The sequence below is a fragment of the Microcaecilia unicolor genome, chromosome 2 (assembly GCF_901765095.1).
Source record: "Microcaecilia unicolor chromosome 2, aMicUni1.1, whole genome shotgun sequence".
Lineage (NCBI taxonomy): Eukaryota > Metazoa > Chordata > Amphibia > Gymnophiona > Siphonopidae > Microcaecilia > Microcaecilia unicolor.
This window is the reverse complement of record NC_044032.1, coordinates 370,433,344-370,449,338: the sequence shown is the minus strand read 5'-3', so window position 1 is coordinate 370,449,338 and position 15,995 is coordinate 370,433,344. Positions and strand designations below refer to the sequence as shown.

Sequence of the window (15,995 nt, the reverse complement as noted above, 5' to 3'; positions counted from 1 at the left end):
ATTCTGTATAGATATTTTAGCCTTGACACGTCCTTTTTTTTTTTTTTTGCATCATGGCAATTATCATGAATTTTATTATACTAGATTTCTTGATGTAGCATTTATTGAACAGTTTCCTTGTAAGATGTTGCCAAGCAGCAAAACTTGTGCTACATTGGGGAGGAGGGAAGGGGAGAGAAAAAAGACTGGGCTATGAGTTATTTAAAGCTACGCATTACATCTCATCAACAGTGAAACTTATAACCAGCAACTGTTCATTTCATACTTTATATAAAAGACTGTGAATCACAATGGTAATAAGTAAATACTGCTGGACAGATTAGGCGATATATAAAAGATATATAATAAACAAACAATGCAGATCATTTAGAAAAAAAATGTTGACTCCTCTGAGCATTCTGTGAACATAAATGGGAAACTTCAATACCTTTTTGCATACACATAGTTTGAGGTGGGTATGGGGAAAGGGGGCAGCACCCCTTCCCCAATATTGTGGGTTTTAATGCGAATTTGGTCTCTCTTGGACCCTACTGGCAAACTATGCCAAAGGCTTACCTAACGTCAGTTTTTGAGTATTGATTTTCTTTCTGTAAATGTTAATGGCTGTAACGAAACATATGCGAAGTTCTCCATAAACTGAACACTTAAAACCTGGCCCACATAAATGGATCAAATTTGCAAATAGAAGTAGCAGATCATAATATTCCCTTATTTATTATTAAAAATTACATGAATTCCTTATACAAAACAAAGGGCATTCACAAACGTCAAACATGTAAAATGAAAGAAGAAAGCAAAGAAAAATGTTAAGGGGTCCTTTTACTAAGCCGTGTGGAGGGGCATAATCGAAAGGGACGCCTAGGTTTTTCTGAGGACATCCTCGCAGGACATCCACGTGAAAGGGCGGGGAAACCTGTATTATCGAAACAAGATGGACATCCTTTTTTCGTTTCGATAATACGGTCAGGGACGCCCAAACCTGGAAATTTAGATCGTCCTTAGAGATAGCCATCCTTAGACTTGGTCGTTTCTGATTTTTGTCAATAATGGAAACTGAGGACACCCATCTCAGAAACAACCAAATCCAAGCCCTTTGGTCATGGAAGGAGCCAGCATTCGCAGTGCACTGGTCCCTCTGGCATGCCAGGACACCAACCAGGCACCCTAGGGGGCACTGTATTGGACTTCAGAAATTGCTCCCAGGTGCATAGCTCCCTTACCGTGTGTGCTGAGCTCTCTCAAAACCCACTACCCACAACTGTACACCACTACCATAGCACTTATGGGTGAAGGGGGCACCTAGATGTGGGTACAGTGGGTTTCTGGTGGGTTTTGGAGGGCTCACATTTACCACTACAAGTGTAACAGGTGGGGGTATGGGCCTGGGGCCGCCTGTCTGAAGTGCACTGCACCCACTAAAACTGCTCCAGGGACCTGCATACTGCTGTCATGGACCTGAGTATGACATTTGAGGCTGGCAAAAAATATTTTACAAATTTTTTTAGGAGGGTGGTAGGGGGATAGTGATCACTGGGGGAGTAAGGGGAGGTCATCCCCGATTCCTCCTGTGGTCATCTGATCAGTTCGGGCACCTTTTCGTGGCTTGGCCGTAAGAAAAAAGGACCTAGTAAAGTCGTCCAAATGCTCGTCAGGGACGCCCTTTTTTTGATTATGTGTCAAGGTTGCCCACGTGTTAGGCACGCCCAAGACCCACCTTCGCTACGCCTCCGACATGCCCCCGGGAACCTTGGTCGTCCCCACGATGGAAAGCAGATGGGGATGCCCAAAATTGGCTTTTGATTATGCCGATTTCGGCGACCCTGGGAGAAGGACGCTCATCTCCCGATATGTGTCGAAAGATGGGCATCCTTCTCTTTTGAAAATAAGCCTGATAGGCACCTACATGCGCCCAATGCATGTCAGTTTTGAGTTACTGCCTGGCTACCGCGTGGCCTGTGTAGTAATTTCATTTTTGACGCGTGCCTGCTTCACGCGCCGGAATATAAATTTTATTTTCTGGCATGTGGCAAAAACTAGGTGGTAATCGTCATTCTACGTGCATAGATGATTACCACACAGTTACTGCGTGAGACCTTACCGCTAAGTCAATGGCTGGTGGTAAGGTCTCAGACCCAAAATGGACACGTGGCAATTTTTTACAGGTGCACTGAAAAATGATTCTGCACACGCCCAAAACACGCATCTACACTACCGCAGGCCATTTTTCAGTGTTCCTTAGTAAGAGGGCCCCTAAGGGCCCTGTTTACTAAGACATGCTAGAGGTCCATTAGCATTTTTAATGCATGCTAACCATTAGCTATCGCTAACCGTGTAGATGCCTATAATTTAATGCCTATAAATATTCTTCTCTCTATGGAAACTAAAACGGATAAAACCTTATTTCCCCAGAGAAATATTTTGTAACTTAGTTCAATCACTGGTATTAAGCCACCTAGACTACTGTAATGGAATATACGCAGAATGCAAAGAACAACTTCTAAAGAAATTCCAAACTGCCCAGAATACAGCAGCCAGATTAATGTATGGAAAATCAAAATTCGACAGGTCTAGTCCCCTTCACGAGAAACTACACTGGCTTCCAGTAAAGGAATGAATCACTTTTAAAATTTGCACCCTGATCCATAAAATTCTTTATGGTGAAGCCCCAGGTTACATGGATACCCGTATCAATCTGCCATCTAGGAATTCTTGCAGATCATCTCGTTCATATTTAAACCTACATCATGCTACCTGTAATGGTCTCAAATATAAATCCACTTACGCTTCTACCTTTTCCTTTATTAGCACTCAGCTATGGAAAGCATTACCTAAATCTGTGAAAATCATTCATGGTCATCTGAACTTCAGAAAATCTCTTAAGATCAGCTTATTTGGAAAGGCTTACGCTAATGGACCCGTCTTAATTCAGTAATTCCTGGAACATGACTAATTTATGGACCTCATGGACTCTTATTACCCTTCCCCTCTTTTCCCTCGTCCCTTGTAATTACTATCATTCTTATTCACGTTACTGTACTTTGTCTGTTTGTTTACCGGATTGGCAATTACATATATGGACTGGTTAGCCACACTGAGCCTGCCAATGGGTGGGAAAATGCGGGGTATAAATGTTATAAATAAATAAATAAATAATATTCCTATGGGCATCTACATGGTTAGCAGATAATAATTTTTTAGCACACACTAAAAACACTAGTGCACCTTAGTAAACAGGGCCCTAAATAAAGCTGGAACACAGTCCACATCTGGGGGAAAAACAAGGAGATCAAAGTTCATCATTTCAAAGAAAAGCAGGAAGAAAAAAACAATTCCACTAATATCCAGCGATCTATAAATCGATTATTCAGTAATTACCCCATCCTTACTTTCTCATCTCTAAGAGAAACTGATTCTTATTGTGTGTGAGAAATAATATATCAAATTAAGGGGCCCTTTTACTAAGCTGTGTTAGTACACGAGAATCCTGCAGTAACTCCAAAATGTGCACGTGCTAACGTTGTGCTAAAATATATTTAGAATTTTTTTTGAGGGGTGGAGAGTGGGTATTCCTGCGCTAACCAGTTAATACATCTACATTACCGTGTGCTAAATGGTTAGCACAGGAATACCGCATGAGCCTTTACCATTTAAAAATGGGTGGTGGTAAGTGCTCACATGGTATTTTTTTTTTAATGGTTGCACGCTAATGGCAACATTAGCGCATGGGTATTAGGGCATGGCCATTAGAGTTTTAGTAAAAATAGCCTTAGTGCACAGGAAATACCCATGTAAGGGGTTATTTTACCATGCTGCAGTAAAAGGGCCCCGGGCTAGCAGTGGGGGACATTTTTACCATGCGCTGAGGCCCTTTCTACCGCAGTGGGTAAAAGGGCTGAAAAAAAGACATAGCCATGCGGTAAGATTGCTCTTATCACTTGGCCATGCGGGGTTGAAACACTTACCACCATCCACTGAGGTGGCGGTAAAGGCTCCCATGCTAACCCGGTAGAAACTAGGAATCGCAGTGCTGCCTGATTACCACCAGGTTAGCGCCGTACTAAAATATACTGATCGATTTCCCCTAGTGTGAGAAATAGTATGTGCCAGGGCTGGAAACATTGCCGGTGCCCACACTGGGCTGGTGGGAGCTCCAGATTAGCATGCGGTAAGCCCACGTTTGAATTAAAGACAAGAAGTTAAATATGCTTCATCATACTTCAGTGTTGCATCCCTTAGTCCTAAAAGTTACTATAATTGTAGTGCTGTATAAAGTGGAAAAGATATAGCTATTCAAATACAGGACATTTTGTAGGTGTAGTGTGAATGAAGGGTGTGAATGGAACATGTATCTGTTGGTTTGTATAAGAAAATATTTGTTGTTTGTACTACTATTTAGAGCTGTAAGTAATTAGTATGAGTCATTAATGCTTGCAATGTAATATCAGAATTTGCCAAAAGAACTTGTGTCTTTTGACAGCCCTATAATTTCAGGATCTATACAACCATGAATGTATTCAGTTAATAAGAGATGGAGCAAGGTGAATATTTAAACGAGTTTGCTTGTATGTGGAAAAAGTGCAGAGTGCATCATTTTAGTGTGTGAGATAAGGCTAAAAAAGCTTGTGTGAGAAATTAGGACCCATAATTTTCTTAAGGTCTGGGCTGTAATATTTTAAGAATGACCCCAGTCTCCTTCCCAACCCAAATCACTTTAAAAAAAAAAAAAAAAGGTCTCCTTCAAGGCCAGAACCCCTCCCCCCTCACACATATATACATCCTTAGTATAATTTTCAAACCTCCATCTCAATCCCTCTATCCTTAAAACAATTGCATATTCTTAACTCCTGACTCCACCTCAGTACATTTCCTTTCTCAGGGCCACCACTTCTTTATCTCTCAATCTGTAATTAAATTTCTCATACACAGCTTCTTCTTCCCCTGACATCAGTGACACCCTTGGGCGATAAGAGAGTGGAAGAGGGGCTGAGAATAAGAAATTGTATTAAAGATCACAGAATTGGGGCTCTTTCCCTTAACTTTGTGATAGAGAAGAGATTTCTTTTTTTAATTTGTAGGAATAGTGTTTGATATACTGCCTTTCTGGTTGAAACCTTATATGCAGGTATTTATTTTGCATATGGGGCAATGGAGGATTAAGTACCCTTCTCCACCACCGCCAACTCCAGGCTCCGCTCATTCTGCCTCGCCTCACCCTATGCTTGGAACAACCTTCCTGAGCCCTTACGCCAAGCCCCCTCCCTGCCCGTCTTCAAGTCTTTGCTTAAAGCCCACCTCTTCAATGCTGCGTTCGGCACCTAACCCTTAGCGTTCAGTGAATCCAGACTGCCCCAATTTGACTGCCCCTATCGGACCGACCGTTCACTTGTCTATTAGATTGTAAGCTCTTTGAGCAGGGACTGTCTTTCTTTGTTAAATTGTACAGCGCTGCGTAACCCTAGTAGCGCTCTAGAAATGTTAAGTAGTAGTAGTAGTAGTAAGTGAGTTGCCCCAAGTCACAAGGAACTGCAGTGGGAAATTGAACTCAGTCATGCTGGTTTGCAGATCACTGCACCAACCATTAGGCTACTCCTCCAATATCTAGGGGGAAAGTTAATACCACCTCTTGAGGTGCAGTTAAGTTACTGTAACTAGTTTGTGCCTTTAATGTAAGCTGAGTTATTCATTTTGCAGAATAATGAGCTGGTTTGCATAAGTTAGTGCATTGCTGTAAAAAAAATATCCTGCTTTATTATTAACAAATAACAGACATTATTTCGATAACACAATTTGATAAATAGGACCAATACTTTCTGAAAATGTCATATGCTTTCTGAAATTTTACATACACTACCTCAACCAGCTCACATGTTTGTTCATGCCTTCAAAGAAATGAAGCAATTGGTGAAGCAAGACTTCCCTTGGCTGAATCCATGTTGACTCTCCCATTCAATCATGTATGTTTGTGTGTTCAGTGATTTTATTCTTTATAATAGTTTTTACTATTTTGGCTGCCCTGATGTCAGACTTACCAGTCTGCATTTTCTCGGAATATCCCTGCAGCCCTTTTTAAAAACAGTTGTTACATTTGCCACCCTCCCATCTTCAGGTACTATGAATGATTTTTTAATGACAGGTTACAGATTACTAACAGCAGACCTACAATTTCATATTTGAGTTCTTTCAGGACTCTGGGGTGTATATTATCCATTCCAGGTGATTTACTACTTTTTAATTTGTCAGTTTGGCTCAGTACATCTTCCAGGTTCACTGAGATTTCTTTTAGTTTCTCTGCATTTTCACCCTAGAAAACCATCTCTGGTACAATTAGATCTCTTACATCTTCTTCAGTAAAGCAGGGGCCTAGCCACAGGTGGGCCTGGATGGGCCCAAGCCCACCCACTTTTGCTACAGGCCCGCCCCGCCCACGACAGCCCCCTGCACTGACCTGAAGCGCGTTCTCCCTCCAATCCAGCACCGGCGATCATAGCCAGCCTTCTACCACGTCCAGCAGGAAGTTGCAGAGTAGGCAGGACGCGCCTGAGAAGAAGCTCCGACGACGCGCGCTGGACGTGGTAGAAGGCTGGCTATGATCGCCGGTGCTGGATTGGAGGGAGAACGCGCTTCAGGTCAGTGCAGGGGGCTGTCGCGGGCGGGGCGGTCGCGGGTGGACACAAAATGTGGTGGCGGTGGTGGGCGGGCGGGGGGTGGACGGAGGAGAGGAAAGAGGTCTGTGCCCACCCAGTCCACCTCCAGGCCCACCCAAAAATTAATCGCTGGCTACGCTACTGCAGTAAAGACCAAGGCAAATTCATTCAGCCTCTCTGCTATGGCTCTGTCATCCCTGAATGCCCCTTCTACTTCTTGATGATCTAATATTTCCACTGATTTCCTCACAGGCTTTCTGCTTCTGATATATCTAAAAAAAGATTACTATTAGGCTCATTTTCGAAAGAGAAGGACGCCCATCTTTCGACATAAATCGGAAGATGAACGTCCTTCTGTCAGAAACGTCCAAATCGGTATAATCGAAAGCCGATTTTGGACGTCCCCAACTGCACTCCGTCGCAGGGATGGCCAAAGTTCAACGGGGCGTGTCGGAGGTGTAGCGAAGGCGGGACTTTGGCGTGCCTAACACTTGGATGTCCTTGACCCATAATGGAAAAAAAGAAGGTCGTCCCTGATGAACACTTGAACATTTTCACCTGGACCTGTTTTATTATGACTAAGGCACAAAAAGGTGCCCAAACTGACCAGATGATCATCAAAAAGATAATCGGGGATGACCTCCCGTTACTTCCCCAGTGGTCACTAACCCCCTCCCACCCTAAAAAATATCTTTAAAAATATGTCAAGCCAGCCTCAGATGTCATACTCAGGTCTGTGACAGCAGTATGCAGGTCCCTGGAGCAGTTTTAGTGGGTGAGTGCACTTCAGACAGGCGAACCCAGCACCATCCCCCCCTACCTGTTACGTTTGTGGAGGAAACAGCGAGCCCTCCAAAACCCACTGTACCCAAATCTAGGTGCCCCCTTCACCTGTAAGGGCTGTGGTAATGGTGTACAGTTGTAGGTAGTGGGTTTTGGAGGGCTCAGCACACACAGTAAGGGAGCTATGTACCTGGGATCAATTTGTGAAGTCCACTGCAGTGCCCCCTAGGGTGCCCGGTTGGTGTCCTGGCATGTCAGGGGGACCAGTGCACTACAAATGCTGGCTCCTCCCATGACCAATTGGCTTGCATTTGGTCATTTCTGACATGGATGTTTTTGATTTCGAAAATTGCTGAAAATCAGAAACATCCATGTCTAGGGATGTCCATCTCTAAGGACGACCAAATTTAAGGATTTGGACGTCCCTGCCGATATTTTTGAAACGAAAGATGGATGTCCATCTTGTTTCCCCACCCCTGGATTGGGACGTTTTGCAAGGATGTCAAAATCGAAACGTGGATGTCCCTTTCAAAAATGCCCCTCCACGTGTTTTTGCTTCCAAGGAAAATTTCTCTTCATATTCTTTTCTGGCCTTATTTATCAGTGCTTTGCATCTTGTTGCCTCTTGTTTTCTAAGGTCAGATCTTTTTCCATTTCTGAAAGATGTTCTTTTGGTTCTAATTTCCTCTTTCACTTCTCCCTTTTACCATTCTAGCTGTCATTAGCTCTTCACTGCAGCTCCTTGTGGCTCTGGGCAAGTCACTTAACCCTCCATTACCCCTGGTACAAAATAAGTACCTGAATATATGTAAACCGCTTTGAATGTAGTTGCAAAAACCTCAGAAAGGCGGTATATCAAGTCCCATTTCCCTTCCCTCCCTTCCCCTTCTTTCCACCTTTATTAATATGAGAAATACATCTGGTCTGGGTTTCCAAAATGGTATTTATAAACAATGTGCATGTCCGATTGAAAGTCATAATCTTTGCAGCTCAGCCTTTCATTTTTTTAAACCATTTCCCTCATTTCATCATAGTCACCCTTTTGAAAATTAAATGCTGCTATAGTAGATTTCCTTAGTGGTCCTGATGACCCTTACTAGTAGCTTTGCAATAATTTTGTACAGGAGTACATCGGGGTGCTGGGATTGTTTCGGGGGGTCTTGGTGTGCTTTGGGGAATGATAGGATTGTTTCAAAGGATGCATGCATCAGGGGTGGAGGAATTGTTTCAGGGAATGGGGGTGCCTGAACTTGGGTGCTGGATTTTGTTGGGGGTGTGACTACATGATCAATAGGGTCAGTGGGTTCACTGTCACACCACCACTAATAGCACACTATATACTACCACTGACAATACACTGTGCTCCTCTTGAGGAGGCAGTACATTGAGCTGCACGGTTGGAAGTCTTGATAGCTAGTGCATTCTAACTACCCATGCACTAGCTGTCACTGCCAGCCACTCCTTCACCCACCTATATCACACCCAGATCCTTCCCAGTCCCACATTAAGCAGAAAATTTGAGACTTAACACAAAGGCTCACCTTTCTGCACAGTAGACAGCAGAGTGGGCCTGTACTACTCTCTGGCATACTAAAAACTCTGCATTAGCTGCATAATGTAGCTTAGTAACTAGGTCTTTAATTGTCCTAATTTAAATACTAGATTGATTATATATCAATACTGGTTCTGCCAGAACCTGAGCTAGAACACTGACATACTTTCACACATAGGCACCCCGTATAAGAGGCTTGGGGAGGCTAAGCCTCGCCAGCCCAACCGTGACCTTCCCCTGCCTCCTCTGTCAGTACCTCCTGCCCTCCTCGAATTCGGGGCAGGAACAAAAAGAAATTGTATCTTCCTCTCCCTGCCGGCGCCCAACCCCTGCTCACTTCTTTTCTTACCCAGCCACCTGCTTGATTCGCTACCTCCCTAAGGCTCCTTCCCCAGCGGTTGTGAGCACTGAAAATAAAAATAAGAGCCGCCGGTATAGAGCCGTGTGCTGCAACACTCACTCACAGGCTCACAGCCAGTTCTGCCGGAAACACCCACTAAGACACACTTCTTCCTGCTGCCGTTCCGGCAGAGCCTGGCTGTGAGCCTATGAGTAAGTGTTGCAGCACACGGCTCTATACCGGCGGCTCTTATTTTTATTTTCAGTGCTCACAACCGCTGGGGAAGGAGCCTTAGGGAGGTAGCGAGTCAAGCAGGTGGCCGGTAAAGAAAAGAAGTGAGTGGGAGGTGGGCACAAGTGGGGAGAGGAAGATATAATGTTTCTTTTTTTTTTTTCAATGCTCAGAATTGCTGGGGAAAGAGCCGCGGCTTTGAACGGGGGGAGGGGGGGGGGGCTGGCTGCGGTTTTCAAGCTGGGGCAGGCCATGGGAGGTGGGGGAGCCCAAGGAAGTTAGACTGAGAACAGGAGACCTGTGAAGATGTGACTTCATGTGCCCTAATGAAAGGTGAGTTTAATTTTACTTACATTTAATTTCAATATAGACCATCTTATTTTATAACACCAGGCTTCCTAAGGCACATTACAATAGCTGTTAAGATGATCCCATCAGGAAAAAGGATATTATCATTGAATTTGGCCATCTCTATTGTATAGAACAGTGTAGAAAAATGAGCACAAAATACAGAGGTTATAACTGCTGTCTTCTACCAGATACAATATTTTTTAAAGCTGTTTTAGTAATATTCAATTTTTATTTCCTGATATTTATATCTATATATGGGAAGCTTTCCATTAAATGAAAAACTGTCAAATAAGTACAATATTTATCTATATTGTCCGTCATATTTTTAAGGCACTGCCTATCCAATTGGAACAGCTTTTGACTTTTTACAGATGGATCACGCATAGGCAGTTTCTCATTTCTAATAATCTTTTACTACTACTACTACTTGACATTTCTAAAGCGCTACTAGGGTTACGCAATTTGCTATTGTTTTGGGTGAGTGAAAATGGTGGTAAGCTCTGCCTACTGGCTTCAGCCCAAATAATGGGCTAGATAGGTTTCCTATGATAGCATTGTCCTTATTTGAATTAGTTTTTCTGTACAAGTTTTGCTTGATTTGTCTTTATTTGAAATTTCATAAATAAATTTTTTTTAAAACATCTTGTCAACAAGGGCAGGGCTAGCTGGGGGCGGAGCTAGGTGTGTTGTCAGACAATTATGAATATAAGTTCCACCCCTGGCCCCACCCCTAACTCCACCCCCTTTAGCCTCCCCAAACAGTTGGGCCACCGACCGCCTATGCTTTCACACACATATACAACAATGTTAGAACCCCAGCGGTGACGTGACAGCCACATACTTGCCACACATAGACCATATACATGTAATAATAATAAGTTCATTTATAACCCACATTATCATAAAATAACACAAATATAACCATCCTCCAATTCCATCATTCTGTCCACATTCAAATTCATGCTCCCACATACCACCATGCACATGATCACACATATATTATCCATCCACACACATATATATGCACATGCCATCATCTACACCATTGGAGCTGACTCTGTGGGTGCTTGAGCACCCCCAATATTGAGAAAATTCCTTGTATATGTCCAGGGAGGGATTATTTCCATTGGGCTTAGCACCCCCAATAATTTTGACAGTTGGCTCCTATGATCTACACAACTTCATCCACTGCACACATCATGCACTCTGAGGGCTTTTTTTGAGGGGATACTTGGGGGTACTGAGTACCGGCACCTTTTCCATTGTCTGCTAAAATTGACCCATGGACCCCAAGCTTTAATGAAAGAGCTCAGGCTCTACACACCAATTCTGCCTTGACATACATTCTGTGACTGGTTGCAGGGGTCCTGGCTATTGTGGGGTGGGTCCCTCAGTGATCACCCCACCCCTGAAGGGTGGCCTGGCATTTGAGTACCGGCAACTTTTTTGATAGAATGAATGCACTGTGCACTCCACCACGCATTCCCCTGTCCCCAAATAAACTTCCATCACTTTGCACACCATTAGTACACATTGTAATATCTGTAATCCCGGTAGCAAACCCTCAGAGGGTGGTAGGCTCCCTTCAGCAGTCCACAAACAAAGTCCTTCCAGACAACACAGCTTTTAGTTCCAAACAGTTTATTTCCCCTCCTCCACAAAATCTCAGTTCAAGGGGGTTAAAGTCCCATTCAGTTTCCAAAACAAAGCAACAAGAAAAAACTTCCCTTTAAATCTAAGTTCTCCCCCAGTTCAACAGCCTGGGGTTCAGTTTTAAAAGTCTTTCCGCTTGGGTGGTTGCAGAATGGCAGTACACCGCCCACAACACAGCTAATTGACTCCTGTGACCACCCACTGCCTTCAGTCCCTGCAACTCTGCCCCAAAGTACAATTACAGTCCATGTCAACTGGCTCCTCCACACCTGGTGTGCTGGTCCCTCCAGACTCTCCTTCCTCCAAGCACTCCATTAACTCTGCTTCTCTGCTAGGCTGTTGGTTGGAGACCTCCTCCCCCTCCCAGGTGGAAGGAATCTTGTACTGATTTCTAACCCAAGGGAATTGAGCTTTGTCAACCCTGCTCCCCCTTCTGGCCCTCGTCTGCCATAGCAGCTGCTCTTTCCAGTCCTTTTCCCCCTCCCTTCCACGTGGGGGCCATACCGGGGTTTTGGGACCTACCCCCCCCCCCGATCCTCTCTCTCAGGGCCTTGTGGGGAATGTAGTCTGGCCCCATACCTCCTCCTGACCTGCTTAGACCCCCAACCTCCTTACAACATTTATGCTGTTTTTATGCTGTTTTCTACTAGCCTTCTCTCTCTCACAAAAGAGGAAATTATAATCATCATTTTAAAAACTGACATGGGTGATTATAGGCTATGATACAAAAAATGTTTCTAATAATGTTTGCTGAAAACATCATAATTCCTTTGGAAAATACTGTTCTTAGACTTGCAATAATTGGATGAGTGTAATTATTAAATCAATATTCCCAATCTTCTAAACAGAAACTCATTTTCTGTTTGAGATATAATTGAAACAACAATATCAATAGATTGTGCAAAAGGGGAAGACATACTAATACCAAGAAACCAGCAATACCAATTACACCTACAGCTATGCCATTCCAATTCTCCATACATCTTGCATTTGCCATGCCCAGAGCTGATGCAAGGATAATAAGCGCCCTTGGCAAACCTTCAGCCTTACTTCCCCCCCCCCCCCCCCCCCAACACACACACACACACACACACACACACACACATAGCTTTTTAGGCCCATAACCTGTAGCTCCAACCCCCCTCAAGATTTTGATATTAAAACAACAACAGAAAAATATCCTATAAAAATGCAGGTTAAGCATATGTTAATAGTTCATTGAGATTGTAAGGCCGTCAGGACCTATTGTTTTGCTTAGACTTCAGTTACTCCTTGTTACTCCCAAGCAGTTGCTGCCCTAGGCGACCTCCCAGTTTTGCCTAATGTTAGGGCTGACCTTGGCCGTGCCTATTAACAAATCACAAGGAACTTGCTGGAATAGATTTAAGGTGTAATTGGTTCAATTCTAGTCAACTGTATGTTGCTCCTTCAACAATTAAAATAGAGATAAATTGTATGTTCCTTAAGGATGAAAAGTAAAAATATGACATTATCAGTCAATAAGGGGTTGATATTCAAAGTGATGTAACCAACCAGAAATGGCTCCTGACTGGTTAAATTGCTTGTTTGGGGTTAACAGGTCATTTTCAGGGACACTTAACGGGTTATTAGGTTATTATTAGGAAAGGAATGGAAAACAAAAATGGGGATGTTATAATGCTTTTGTATTGCTCCATGGTGTGACCGCACCTCGAATATTGTGTTCAATTCTTGTCGCCGCATCTCAAAAAAGATATAGTAGAATTGGAAAAGGTGCAGAGAAGGGCGACTAAAATGATAGCAGGGATGGGACGACTTCCCTATGAGGAAAGGCTAAAGCGGCTAGGGCTGTTCAGCTTGGAGAAATGGCGACTAAGGGGAGATATGATAGAGGTCTATAAAATAATGAGTGGAGTTGAACGGGTAGATGTGAAGCGTCTGTTCACGCTTTCCAAAAATACTAGGACTAGGGGGCATGCGATGAAGCTACAATGTAGTAAATTTAAAACGAATCGGAGAAAATTTTATCTTCACTCAATGTGTAATTAAACTCTGGAATTCGTTGCCAGAGAATGTGGTAAAGGCGGTTAGCTTAGCGGAGTTTAAAACAGGTTTGGACGACTTCCTAAAGGAAAAGTCCATAGACCCGTTATTAAATGGACTTGGGGAAAATCCACTATTTCTGGGATAAGCAGTATAAAATGTTTTGTACATTTTTGGGATTATGCCGGGTATTTGTGACCTGGATTGGCCACTGTTGGAAACAGGATGCTGGGCTCGATGGACCTTTGGTTTTTCCCAGTATGGCAATACTTATGTACTTATATGTACTTATGTAGTGCTGCTGAAAATGACTGGTTAGCGCCTAATGCAAAACTGGCTATTTTGGGGGCGCTCTGGGGCGGAGTCAGCATTTGGATGGATAATTGCCAATACTCAGCACTTAGCCAGCCAAGATCACCATAGAAATAGGACAGCATAAAAGTCAGTCCTGTACTGAATATTACAGTTAACTGGCTATGGTGATGCCGGCTTTGGAAACCCAGAAATTAAATACCAGAGCCCAGACATGGCCCAACATTGAATTTCTGGGCATAATACTGAGTGCAGCCAGCTGAATATCTACCCTACGTTTATAGGGTACCCCCACATAATGCTGTTTCATCATCTAGAGACTATCTTGTCTTACATTTCCCTATCTGTAAGAATGTGATATATAAAACAATTCACTCTGCTAATTTCTCCTATCAAGGTACCAAAATTTGAAATTCTCTCCCTGAATCAATCAAGTTTACAGATGATTTACTTAACTTTTAGAAGTCTTCTAAAAACACATTTCTCAGTCTGGCCTTTCTAAATACAAATAACTCTATTTGAATTTTGCCCACACCCTTTTCTTAATCTTGTTTCCCATCTAGTCCTGCCTAATTACTACTACTACTACTACTTGACATTTCTAAAGCGCTACTAGGGTTACGCAGTGCTGTACAATTTAACATAGAAGGACAGTCCCTACTCAAAGGAGCTTACAATCTAAAGGACAAATGTACAGTCAGTCAAATAGGGGCAGTCTAGATTTCCTGAAAGGTATAAAGGTTAGGTGCCGAAAGCAACATTGAAGAGGTGGGCTTTGAGCAAGGATTTGAAGATGGGTAGGGAGGGGCTTGGTGTAAGGGCTCAGGAAGTTTATTCCAAGCATAGGGTGAGGCGAGGCAGAATGAGCGGAGCCTGGAGTTGGCGGTGGTGGAGAAGGGTACTGAGAGGAGGGATTTGTCCTGTGAGCGGAGGATACGGGCGGAACGTAAGGGGAAATGAGGGTAGAGAGGAAATGAGGGGCTGCAGACTGAGTGCCTAATTATGATCTTACCTATCCACGCTTAATTTTTTCTTTGTCCTTGAGATAGCCTTCCCTGGTTACTTACTGCATGTGTATTAATATGCATTTGCTTCTTGAACTTATTGTAATTTGTGTTATATTCTGTACATTATTATGTTTTATTCACTTTATTGTTGGTTTGTAAGCCACATTGAACTTGAGTCTATTTCGGGCTAATATGGGGTATAAATGTCATGAATGAATGAATGAATAAATAAATAAATAAATAGGTTTCTAGGACAGAAACCCGACCTTTTACTGTTTCAAGAAACTCACCTTACAGCTATTGAATCCCTTAAACTGAGAGCAAATTGGTCTCACCTACTAATTTACTCCCCTGCACATGAGGAAAAATAGTGTTGTTGTTGTTGTTGTTAGGAAAAGTTCAGACATAACTACTGAATCACAAGATAATGATGTCTTTGGGAGATGGGTGAAATTCACACTTAAAACCCAAGATAGGTTGCTTCGGGGTCCTTTTACCAAGCTGCGGTAAAAGGGGCCTGTGCTGGCATCAGCGCGTGTTTTTGATGCTTTCTTTGACCCACTTTTACCACATTGGGTAAAAGGTTGTCTTTTTTTTTTTAAAGAAATGGCCATAAGGCAAGTGAACCAGTTGCCACGCAGCCATTTCAGGGGGAGCACTTACCACCGCACATTGAGGTGGTGGTAAGGGCACCCACACTGACCCGGCAGTAACCGGGCAGCCTGTGGCACTGCCTAATTAGCATGGGGAAAACGCCTGCACTACAAAAATAAAACTATTTTTATAGCGCCGGAAGTGGCACATGTTGGGGGTTGGGAGTTACTGCCGGGCTGCTGCAGTATCCCAGTGGTAGTTCCGGATTACCAAGCGGTAAACACGAATTGGGCTTTCTGCCGCTTCATAAAATGCCTCCTTAATTGGTTTAACATATATGCTCCAAATGTGGACGATCCGGAGTTTTTTCAAACACTGGCTGACTTAGCGGCAGTAAACCCAACATGGGCTTACTTCTTGCTAATCCAGAACTACCGCAGGGCTACCATGGCAGCCCAGCAGTAGTTCTTACCCCCAACGTGTGCCACATCTGGTGTTCCAAAAAT

General features: G+C 43.3%; 1 long non-coding RNA gene across 1 annotated transcript; it reads left to right on the top strand.

Moving 5' to 3' along the window:
• The first annotated feature begins 3,867 nt into the window (after positions 1-3,867).
• LOC115462479 lies at positions 3,868-14,122 on the top strand. The gene is made up of 3 exons (XR_003940872.1): positions 3,868-3,879; positions 9,158-9,164; positions 14,043-14,122. It is a non-coding gene; the product is annotated as an uncharacterized LOC115462479 (long non-coding RNA).
• The last annotated feature ends 1,873 nt before the right edge of the window (positions 14,123-15,995 follow it).